Raw genomic sequence first — 11,255 nt, forward strand, 5'->3', positions numbered from 1 at the left:
AAATCAGGAGCAGATAAACCATCTAAACAGTCCCAGAACCCCAAAGGAAATAGCAGCAGTCATTAAAAGTCTTTCCAACCAAAAAAAAAAAAAAAAAAAAAGCCCAGGACCAGATGGTTGTAGTGTAGAATTCTATCAGACCTTCAAGGAAGACCTAATACAAATACTCTTCAAATTATTCCACAAAATAGAAACAGAAGGAACACTACCCAATTCGTTCTATGAAGCTACAATTACACTCATACCCAAACCCCACAAAGACCCAACAAAGAAAGAGAACTTCAGACCAATCGCCCTTATGAACATCAATGTAAAAATACTCAATAAAATTCTAGCAAACCGAATCCAAGAACACATCAAAACAATCATCCATCATGATCAAGTAGGTTTTATCCCAGGAATGCAGGGATGGTTCAATATGTGGGAATTCATCAATGTAATCACTATATAAACAAACTTAAAGAAAAAAAACCACATGATCATCTCACTAGATGCTGAGAAAGCATTTGACAAAATTCAACATCCCTTCATGATAAAAGTCTTGGAAAGATCAGGAATTCAAGGCCCATACCTAAACATAGCAAAAGCAATTTACAGAAAACCAGTAGCCAACATCAAACAAAATGGAGAGAAACTTGAAGCAATCCTACTAAGATCAGGGACTAGACAAGGCTGCCCACTCTCCCCCTACCTATTCAATATAGTACTGGAAGTCCTAGCCAGAGCAATTAGACAACAAAAGGAAGTAAAGGGGATACAAATAGGAAAGGAAGAAGTCAAAATATCACTATTTGCAGATGATATGATAGTATACTTAAGTGACCCCAAAACTTACACCAGAGAATCCATAAACCTGATAAACAACTTCAGCAAAGTGGCTGGTTATAAAATCAACTCAAACAAATCAGTAGCCTTCCTCTACATGAAAGATAAACAGACTGAAAAAGAAAATAGAGAAATGACACCCTTAACAATAGTCACAAATAATATGAAATACCTTGGTGTGAATCTAACCAAGCAAGTGAAAGACCTGTATGACAAGAACTTCAAGCCTCTGAAGAAAGAAATCGAAGAAGATCTCAGAAGATGGAAAGATCTCCCATGCTCATAGATTGGCAGGATTAATATAATAAAAATGGCCATCTTGCCAAAAGCAATCTACAGATTCAATGTAATCCCCATTAAAACCTCAACTCAATTCTTCACAGAGTTAGAAAAGGAAATTCTCAAATTCATTTGGAATAACAAAAAACCCAGGATAGCGAAAACTATTCTCAACAATAAAAGAACTTCTGGAGGAATCACCATCCCTGACCTCAAGCTGTACTACAGAGCAATAGTGATAAAAACTGCATGGTATAAGTACACAGACAGGCAGGAAGATCAATGGAATAGAATTGAAGACCCAGAAATGAACCCACACACCTATGGTCACTTGATCTTTGACAAAGGAGCTAAAACTGTCCAGTGGAAAAAGGACAGCATTTTCAACAAATGGTGCTGGTTCAACTGGAGGACAACATGTAGAAGAATGAAAATTGATCCATTCTTATCTCCTTGTACAAAGCTCAAGTCTAAGTGTATAAAGGACCTCCACATAAAACCAGATATACTGAACTAATAGAAGAGAAGGTGGGGAAGACCCTCGAATAATTGGGCACATGGGAAAAGTTATTGAAGAGAACACCAATAGCATATGCTGTGGCCCGCGTGTAATTGTCTCACCAGCAAGAACGCACGCGGGCACCAGTATCCTTCCACAGCAAATGTTTATTCCAATGAAAAGGAGGAAAGACCCTGGGCCCGGAAAAGGCACTGTTTATATACCCTTGGAGCGGCACGTTCACTTCTGATTGGCTGCTCACTCATTACCCGCCAAAACGCCCTGGGATGGGCTGTAACTTTGGCGAGCTTTTATCATAGCACATGTGCGGTTTACTTGTTTACTTGGAGGAGCACCGGATGCCAGCGCCATCTTGTAATGGCGAATGCTGTCAGCGCAAGCCACAGCTTTCCACATCTCCCCCTTTTTGTTTTATTAAGATGGAACTGCCCTTAGCCTGTCTAGCGTGGTACCAATCATGACTCAAACTCAAGCCCGATCAAGCAAATTCCATCTTGGGGGAATAAGCGATCAAGGACTGATAGTTTAAGACAGTCTCCCTTACCCTACCAGGTGCAATGGAAACAAGTCCTCTGGGTGCAAGGGCTAGGGGAAACAGAGAGAGATGCAAACACCCGTCCCTGTGCAATGGAGCCATCTCCCAGGGATGCAAGGGCTGTTTGCCTCAAATTCAGGTACCACAGCTACACAGACAAGGACCAGCCAGGTCAAGACTCCTCACCGACCCAGTGCAATGGGCAAATCCCTTGGGATGCAACGGCTGAGGAATCTGTCTACTGGCTATTTCTTTGGTCATGGATAACCAAATTTCAGGAGATGAGCCTTGTTCTAGGGCTGTAAGTGCTTGGGTAATAACGACCTTGTCACGTTTTTGTTGAGCTCTGAGCTTGCAAACCAACCAAAGCATGAACACTAATCCACAACATAGGGCGTACCAAACAGGCCTACTCCCACCCACTTTTTAAAGAAAGAGAAAGCTGAAGAGATCCAGGAGGAGAGTCCCTCAGTCAGGGACAGATCCACGTGCGTCGAGTTGATGGCCACCACAGCCGCTCTCAATTTTTTGAGTGTCTCATCGAAGTTTTCTGACCAATTTCCTGTAAGATATTGAGACAACTTCCTGGACAGACTAGCTACATTATCTCTGACTGGTATGGGTTTTGGAAAGGCAGATAATATGGCCCATCATTGTTCCCCTGATATACTAGGAACCTGTATCCCTTGGATCAGCACGAGGGCTGTCATCAGAGTTTGGAGGGTCTGCCTGGGTGTCATCTTCTAATATCGAGAGTCATCACGTCAGTTGCTCTGGTAGCCAAAACGGGTTGTCTTCTTCCTGCGGAAAAACACAAACCGCTCCCCTGGCTCTTATTAAAATAGGATCCGGGCCTTTCCATTGTCCAGTCAAGACATCCTTCCATTTGACCATCTCTTTTGGCCTATCAGGCTCTAAGCAATGATGGTCAGCAGCCGAATGGCCCTGACTGTCCAGATTTTTAAAAAATTAAGGGTAAAAAGTGCTATAGAAATGGTGACTCGTGGCACTGAGGGCAGAGCCTCCTCGACTCCCCCTTTTTGTTTTATTAGAAAAGACTTAAGAGTGTGATGAGCCCGTTCTATAATGCCTTGTCCTTGAGGGTTATAAGGGAGACCTGTCAGATGGGTTACCTCCATTTGGCGACAAAATTGTCCAAACTTTTGAGAAGTGTAAGCTGGCTAAATTAAACTGTGTTCATATTGCCAAAGGGCTGTTATGAGCACATGAGTAGCAATAATGCAAACAGCCAACAATTTATCATAGTCTATATAATTTATCTTTTGATAACTAACAGCTTACTCTATACTTTTACAAACCTATCTATCCCTCATCAGTTAACTGTCGAGGGGAATTAGGATTTGTATCCCCCTTGAGAATATCAAACAGAGGTTCAAGTCCTCCTATGGTAAGCTGAAGATGAGGTTTTAGCCAATTAATATCTCTTAACAACTTTTGAGAATCATTAAAAGTAAACCATTTTTTTTGTATGTACACCTCCAAGCCAGAAGATGGCACTAGATCCCACTAGAAATGGTTGTGAGCCAACATGTGGTTGCTGGGAATCAAACTCTAATATTTTTAGTTGTGAGTCTAGCCTTTAACGGCGGAACTATCTCTCTAGCCCCAATTATCCATTCTTATTGGAATTTTCTATGCCACAATCTGCTTAAGATATAACTAAGTTCCCAAATACTGAAAAGATATTGTCTTTGAATCTTTTCTGGAGTGATAAGCACTCTAAAATTTAAAGGTCATTGTATTAGGGCAAAGGCGTACAGAAAAACTCTTTTAGAGAGATCAGCTAACAAAATATACAATGAATAATATACACTGAGAGATTTAAATGTTTAACTTTTGTATTAAAGCAACAACAAATTTTTTTAGGCCATTAATCATTCTTTGAGGCAAGCTTTTTTAATGAATGGCTTCATTGGCTCTCAAAAATCACAAGCAAATTCACTTAATGCAAACCTCACCTTTACCAGGAGGTAAAGGAACTGAATAAAACAATCTTCTAAATCTATAATAATTTTATATGCATTTACTTGAATGGCAGCTGGAGTAGGCAAGTCAGGCTGTAGTGTCCCATTAGTTTTATAAATCTTAAGTTTGAACTTGTTTTGGATTAATTGAATAACCAATTTCTTTTAGCTGAGTGAGAATATCAGATAAAAGCCAATCTCGTCTTCTCTTACTCTAGAGCAATTCTTTTGTAAACAGGCACAGCTATAATGCCATGGAGGGAAACAGGCACAATTTTAATTCCTCCAGCATAATCATTATCTCTAACTCCTGGCCCATAAGCTGTTTTGAATTTCTTTTGAGTCTGAGGCTGACACCTCCCTAAGGAACAAACAAGGCAATAAACAAATTCTAGAAAACACCCTTTTAGAGGCAGGTCAGGACAAAAGGAATGTCTGAAATACAAGCTCCTGCCTTGCCCACTCTGTACAAAGTCTTGATTCAAATGTAAATGTTTTTAATCTTGGCCTATATCCTGAGGCCTGGCCCAAAGATTATCCTTCTTGTACCAAGGACAAGTTTTTCACGTAACCTTGGTCACCTGACTGTTGCTCAAGCCTTTGTTCCTAGGACAGTCATTTTTAAAAACTATCTAAATTTCCACATTTAAAACATATTTTTACTTTACGGTTCTGTGCAAGCTATGGCCAGACCCTGATTGTATGAGGGTGCAATTTCATCGCAAAGACGAATGTATCTAAGTCTGTCTTTGCTTGTATGGTCTGAGAGCTGTGTAGGCAGTTCAACCTGATTAACATTGCCTTCACACTGACCTTCTCCTAGAAGCATGTTAAGATCCCAATCCACATGCCTGTCTGAGCATTCATCATGGCACTATGATTTTTACTAGTATCACTCTAATCTGAGCTCCAAATCAAGTAATCTCCTCGTGACAAAATAGGCAACTCTCCTCTATCCTCTTCTCAACCATAAACATGGATGAGTCAAAGAATTCCAAACTCACAGTTGAACTGCCAACTGTAGCCAATGGAATACTGGCAGTTTAACTATAATTTTGAGTTTCTTTTGCAACATTAGAGTATAACCATAATTTTGAGAAGCAAAACCAGAAGCTATGTAAACAATCTATTTTTTCTAAAATCAACACCAAGTAGATTACCTTTATGTTACAAAGTTTTGCTGCCAATTCTTATATATGAGTGTGTGAAGCAGCTTTTACTACCTCATTGAAGAGATACTGTGTTTCTGGTTTCTGAATGACTATAACACTGAGTTAGTTTTATACCAACTTTCTGTTTCCAAAGTTGTAAATTTCTAATCACACCCAATAATTTATAATCTATAACCAAGACATGTAGAACATTTTTATATTTTTAAAATCAATCAGAAACAACAATGAAGTGGCTATGCATCTTATATATTTAGACCAAACAAAATTTGTTGCCTTTTCTAGCTGTAATTTCAAGAGAAAAGGACCTTGTCACAGAGATTTTTCTAGGACAAAACAACTCTTAGCTTCCTTATAAAACCCAAAAAGCTACTGGTCTCTTTTAAAAGCAGCTTATGCCAACAATCAATTCCTGGAAAGGCTTTTTCAGCTCAGCTCAACTCTTAGCTACAGGTGTAGGGTAGCTTAGCCTCTGCTGTGTATTAGACTGTCTTTAAAACAGAGTTAAACTTAGACCAAGAGGTGGATACGTAGCAGCTTTTGTCTTTTGTCTTTTAAACATGCAACACAGAACATACATTTAGACAACAAAACAAAAACCAAACAATTGACACACGTGGACATTGGCGCGCCAAGGACAGACAACAAAGAAGGACATCCAAGAGCCAAATAAAGAGAAATTCAGGACATCTCCCGAATTTCTTTCTTTTTCTAGATGAGCTCTGAAATAGCCTTTTCATTCCTTTTTGCTGACACAGCTCAGAGAGAGAACAACTGTTTTTCTAAAACCCTTTCTCTCTCTCTCATATTCAAGATGCAACTCTTCATCTCGTTCATTGGAGATGTAGCAGGCAGCTATTGTAGCACCTCAGTACCCTGGTTTCTTAGTTTTCCAATTCCTTCTAACCCTGCTCTTCCCACCTGAAGCAGCTCTTTCCTCTTCAGAGGAAGTTAGCTCCTCCGACTCAGAGCCACCAAGCCCCGAGGCCTCCAGCTCCTTTACCGGATAAAGAGATTTCGTTCTGAGGCCTCCACCCCCTTCGTCCGCGTCTCTCCCAAGGGCGTCCTTTCCCTTACCTCTCACTTCCGCGGACTGAACGTCTTTGGAAGGGTCTGTTTTCTTAGGCATGCTTTTTTTTCCTTTTTCTTTCTGAGCTCCCTTTTTTTCCTGAGCTCCTAAGTGCTTATCCTGCTCTGTTTCTGACATGCTGCCCTGTAATTCGTCTAGCACTCCCTGGCCCACAGCTACAGTCGAGCGGCTTTTCTCATCCTGCAAAACCAGAAGGAAGAGAACAAGTGCCGCCTGGGGAGGGAGACGAAATAGATCAAGGCCAAACATGCCTCTCAGAGTTTACCTTTGTCCTGTGGTTCTGAATCCACTCCGCGAGCGGAGGGTCTCCTCGGCACCGGCGTTGGTGAATTTCCTGGGTTTCGGCACCAGCTGTGGCCCGCGTGTAATTGTCTCACCAGCAAGAACGCACGCGGGCACCAGGATCCTTCAGCAGCAAATGTTTATTCCAATGAAAAGGAGGAAAGACCCTGGGCCCGGAAAAGGCACTGTTTATATACCCTTGGAGCGGCACGTTCACTTCTGATTGGCTGCTCACTCGTTACCCGCCAAAACGCCCTGGGATGGGCTGTGACTTTGGCGAGCTTTTATCATAGCACATGCGCAGTTTACTTGTTTACTTGGAGGAGCACCAGATGCCAGCGCCATCTTGTAATGGCGAATGCTGTCACCACAGCACATGCGCGGTTTACATGTTTACTTGGAGGAGCACCGGATGCCAGCGCCATCTTGTAATGGTGAATGCTGTCAGCACAAGCCGCGGCTTTCCACAATATGCTTTAAGATCAAGAATTGACAAATGGGACTTCATAAAGTTGCAAAGTTTCTGTAAGGCAAAGGGCACTGTCAATAGGACAAAACAGCAACCAACAAATTGGGAAAAGATCTTTACTAGTCCTTCATCTGATAGAGGGCTAATGTCCAATATATACAAAGAACTCAAGAAATTAGACTCCAGACAACCAAGTAACCCTATTAAAAGATGAAGTATAGAGCTTAACAGAGAATTTTCCACTGAGGAAACTCAGATGGCCGAGAAGCACCTAAAGAAATGTTCAGTATCCTTAGTTATCAGGGAAATGCAAATCATAACAACACTGAGATTCCACTTCACAACAGGTAGAATGGCTAAGATCAAAAACTCAGGTGACAATAGATGCTGGTGAGGGTGTGGAGAAAGAGGAACACTCCTCCATTGTTGGTGGGACTGCAAGATGGTGCAACCACTTTGGAAATCAGTCTGGCGGCTCCTCAGAAAATTGGTTGTAGCATAAACTGAGGATCCAGCTATACCACTCCTAGGCATATACCCAGAAGATGCTCTAACATATAACAAGGACATATGCTCAACTATCTTCACAGCAGTCTTATTTATAATAGCCAGAAGTTGGAAAGAACTCAGATGTCCTTCAACTGAGGAATGGATAAAAAAAAGTGATACATTTACACAATGGAGTATTACTCAGCTATTAAAAACAGTGAATTCGAGAAATTCCGAGGTAAATGGATGGAACTAGAAAATATCACCCTGAATGAAGTAAGTCAATCACAAAAGAACACACATGGTATTCACTCACTGATTATTGGATATTAGCCCAGAACCTTGAAATGCTCAAGATTCAACTCACAGGCCACATGAAGCTCATGAAGAAGGAAGACCAAGTGGGGATGCTTTAGCCCTTCTTAGAAGGAGCAACAAAATACTCAAGGGAGCAAATATGGAGACAAAGTGAGGGACAGAAACTGAAGGAGGGGTCGTCTGGAGACCATTGCACCTTGGTATCCATCCCATTTGCAGTCCACAAAGGTAGATGCTGATGTGGATGTCAGGAAGTGCATGCTGATAAGAGCCTGATATAGATGTCTCCTTAGAGGTCTGCAAGAGTCTGACATATTCAGAGGCAGATGCTTACAGCTAGCCATTGAACTGATCATGGGGCTCCCAATGGAGGAGTTAGAGTAAAGACTTTTGGAACTGAAAGGGTTTGTGGCTCCATGAGGCGAGCAACAGTACCAACCAACCAGAGCTCCCAGGGTCTAAACTACTAGCCTGGGAGCACTTAGGGAGGGATCTATGGCTCCTGCTGTATATGTAAGGGTGTAGGGCCCTGTCAGGCATAGGTGGGAGAAGAGATCCTTGGTCTTATGAAGGCTGGACGCCCCAGTTGGGGGGGAATTTGAGGGTGGGAAGGTGGGAGTGGGGTGGTAGGTAGGGGTACATCTGCAGAGAAGCAGGAGGAGGGGTGAGGGGATAGTGGGTTCCTGGGTTGTGGGGGATGGGGTAAGGGGGATAACATATGAAATGTAAATAAAACGTTCAATTAAAAAAAAAGAAAAGAAAAAGCAGCAGGAATCTCAGTTTGGTGCCAAATTGTAGCTATCTGCTCACTTGCCATTTGGCAAAGAATTTCACCAATTTCATAAGCTATCACTGTCCCCTAGCAACTATTACTGATCTCCTTTCAATTTCCTAATCCTAGACACTAGGAATCTTGGTTTACCATAGAAATTACATCTCCACTTACACATAATTTAACTTGTCTATCTTACTTGTACTGAACAATCTCAGGTTTGATCACTCCTGAGCTACTATCATAATAGTTCCTGTAAGCAGTTCACACTTGCAGCATCCTGGATGGAGTTGCAATTTATCTGACCAAGTTTTACAGCGATTTGCATTTCCCTGGAGGTTCATTTCTGCTACTGCATTCACTGCAAGCACCTGCAGCCTTCCTCAAGTACAGGCTCCCATAAAATTGATCTGGAGTGAAAGCTATCAATCAATGTCCTTAAGAAGGGCTGGGTTGATTCTGGAGCCCTCATCCTCAAATAGATCTTGAGATGCAAAGAAGTGTAGAATCTGTTTTATTACTCTTTAAAATTATTTTGTTGAAACATCTCATCTTTGGAAACATATAACAGCTTCTATTTTCCCCTTTCCTCTTACAAAAATGTTTATGACTTTATGATTAGGAAATCGAAAGGAAAGAATGGGAATCTGCAGTTTAGAACCTGGAAACAAAGTAGGTGTAGAGAGAATCTCCAATAAGCACCACGTGTCTAGAAGAAAGCCGATGGCCGATGGGCAGGAAATAGAAGGTAGGACACTGTAAGGAAGACAGGATTCTGGTAAATAGCACAAGAATAAAAGGAGACTGGTAGGAAGAAACACTGTGAAGATGGACATAAACCAGCAAGGAGACATTGAGGAGACATGAAAGAAGCAACAGCTGGGACTGAAGGAGAGGTAACTAAACCAGAGAGATTAAGTAAGAAGAAAGGCCCAAGCAAGGATGCTTGAGTCACACTTAGAAGGGGGAACAAAATAGTCATAGAAGGCAGAGGGAGGAAACTGGGTCTAAAGGCAGGATCAGTTGTGGAGAGAGACAGGAGAGATTCCTAGAGTACCAGGAGAAAGAATGGGAATCTGCAGCTGCCTGGCCTGGGGAGTGGGGGTGGGAGAATCTCTAGGAAGTCCCAGAGACCTGGGATAGGGGAGGCTCCCAGAAGTCAATGCTGGTGATAGCAGCCAGTATGCCTAACAATGGGGACATAGAACCTGAAGAGGCCACCTCCTGTAGCCAGGCAGGACCCCAGTGGAGGGATAAGGACACCAAACCACCCACAAAGCTTTCACCCCCAAATTTGTCCTGTGTAAAAGAAATGCAGGCGTGCAGGAGGGACTGAGGGAAAGACCAACCAATAACCGAACTGGTTCAAATCAAAACCTATCCCATGGGCAAGCATCAATCCCTGACATTATTAATGAAACTCTGTTATGCTTCAAGACAGGAGCCTAGCATACCTAAGCCTAGTATACCTATCCTTTGAAACGTTCTACCAGCAAGCAGTAACCTGAAACAAATGCAGACACCCACAGCTGTGGGACTGCATAATGGTATCCTGGGTCATGGTTGAGCAGGTACTTAGAACCCCGAGATTCTCCGTGTAATTCTGCGTGAGAACCGGCAGGAGTTCGGTCCCTCCCATCATCTAGGATCCTGAAAACAGTCACATTTCCATAGAATCACATAGGCCAGGCTATAGGCCTCAGGCCCTAGAGATTTGCATACTAATGAAGGCCAGAGGGCAGAGCAAATTAAACATTCCTCCCCCAGATCTTCCCCCAATCCTCCCCCTTTCTCCCTCCCTATATAACTCGGGACTGCCCTGAGTTTTTGGGGGATACGCCTAGATCCATCTATTATCCGTCATGACAATAAATCTTTTTGGAACCAAGGACTTCCTCGTGTTACTGGGGCCTGCCGCCACCAAGGCCCTCAGGCCGCTGGAACCATAAGATCTCTCTCCTGATGTGGGACCCGCCAAGGTGGCTGAAGCCCTGCCGTGGGCTTGCGCCGCTGTGGCGGCCTTTTTAAATTTTCCCGACACACAGCCAAACACTGGCCAGAGATCTGGGACAATTATGGAAGCGCTGTGGGAAGAAATGAAGACCCTAAAGGGGAAGGGAATCCCACAGGAAGACCAACAGAGTTAACTAACTTAGACCCCTGGGTGCTCTCAGAGACTCAGACACCAACCAAAGAACAAACACAGGCTGGAACAAGGCCCCAAATACATATGTAGCAGACGTGCATTTTAGTTTCTATGTCTGCTTTGTCTGGCCTGAGTGGTAAAGGATGTGCCTAATCTGGCAGAGACTTGGTGTGCTGAGTGGGTGGATTACCCCAAGAGTGAGGTGCTACCCTCTCAGAAGACAGGGGGCTGAAGGAAAGGAATCTTTGAGGGGGAACCAGAAGAACATTTGGGATGTAAATAAACAATTAAAAAAAATCTGGTAGAATTCTGTGCTAAAGGAAAAAAGAAAGGGAGGGAGGAAGGAAGGAAGGGAGGAAGGAAGGAGGGAGGGAGG

Source organism: Grammomys surdaster, unplaced genomic scaffold (assembly GCF_004785775.1).
Source record: "Grammomys surdaster isolate TR1022 unplaced genomic scaffold, NIH_TR_1.0 62, whole genome shotgun sequence".
Lineage (NCBI taxonomy): Eukaryota > Metazoa > Chordata > Mammalia > Rodentia > Muridae > Grammomys > Grammomys surdaster.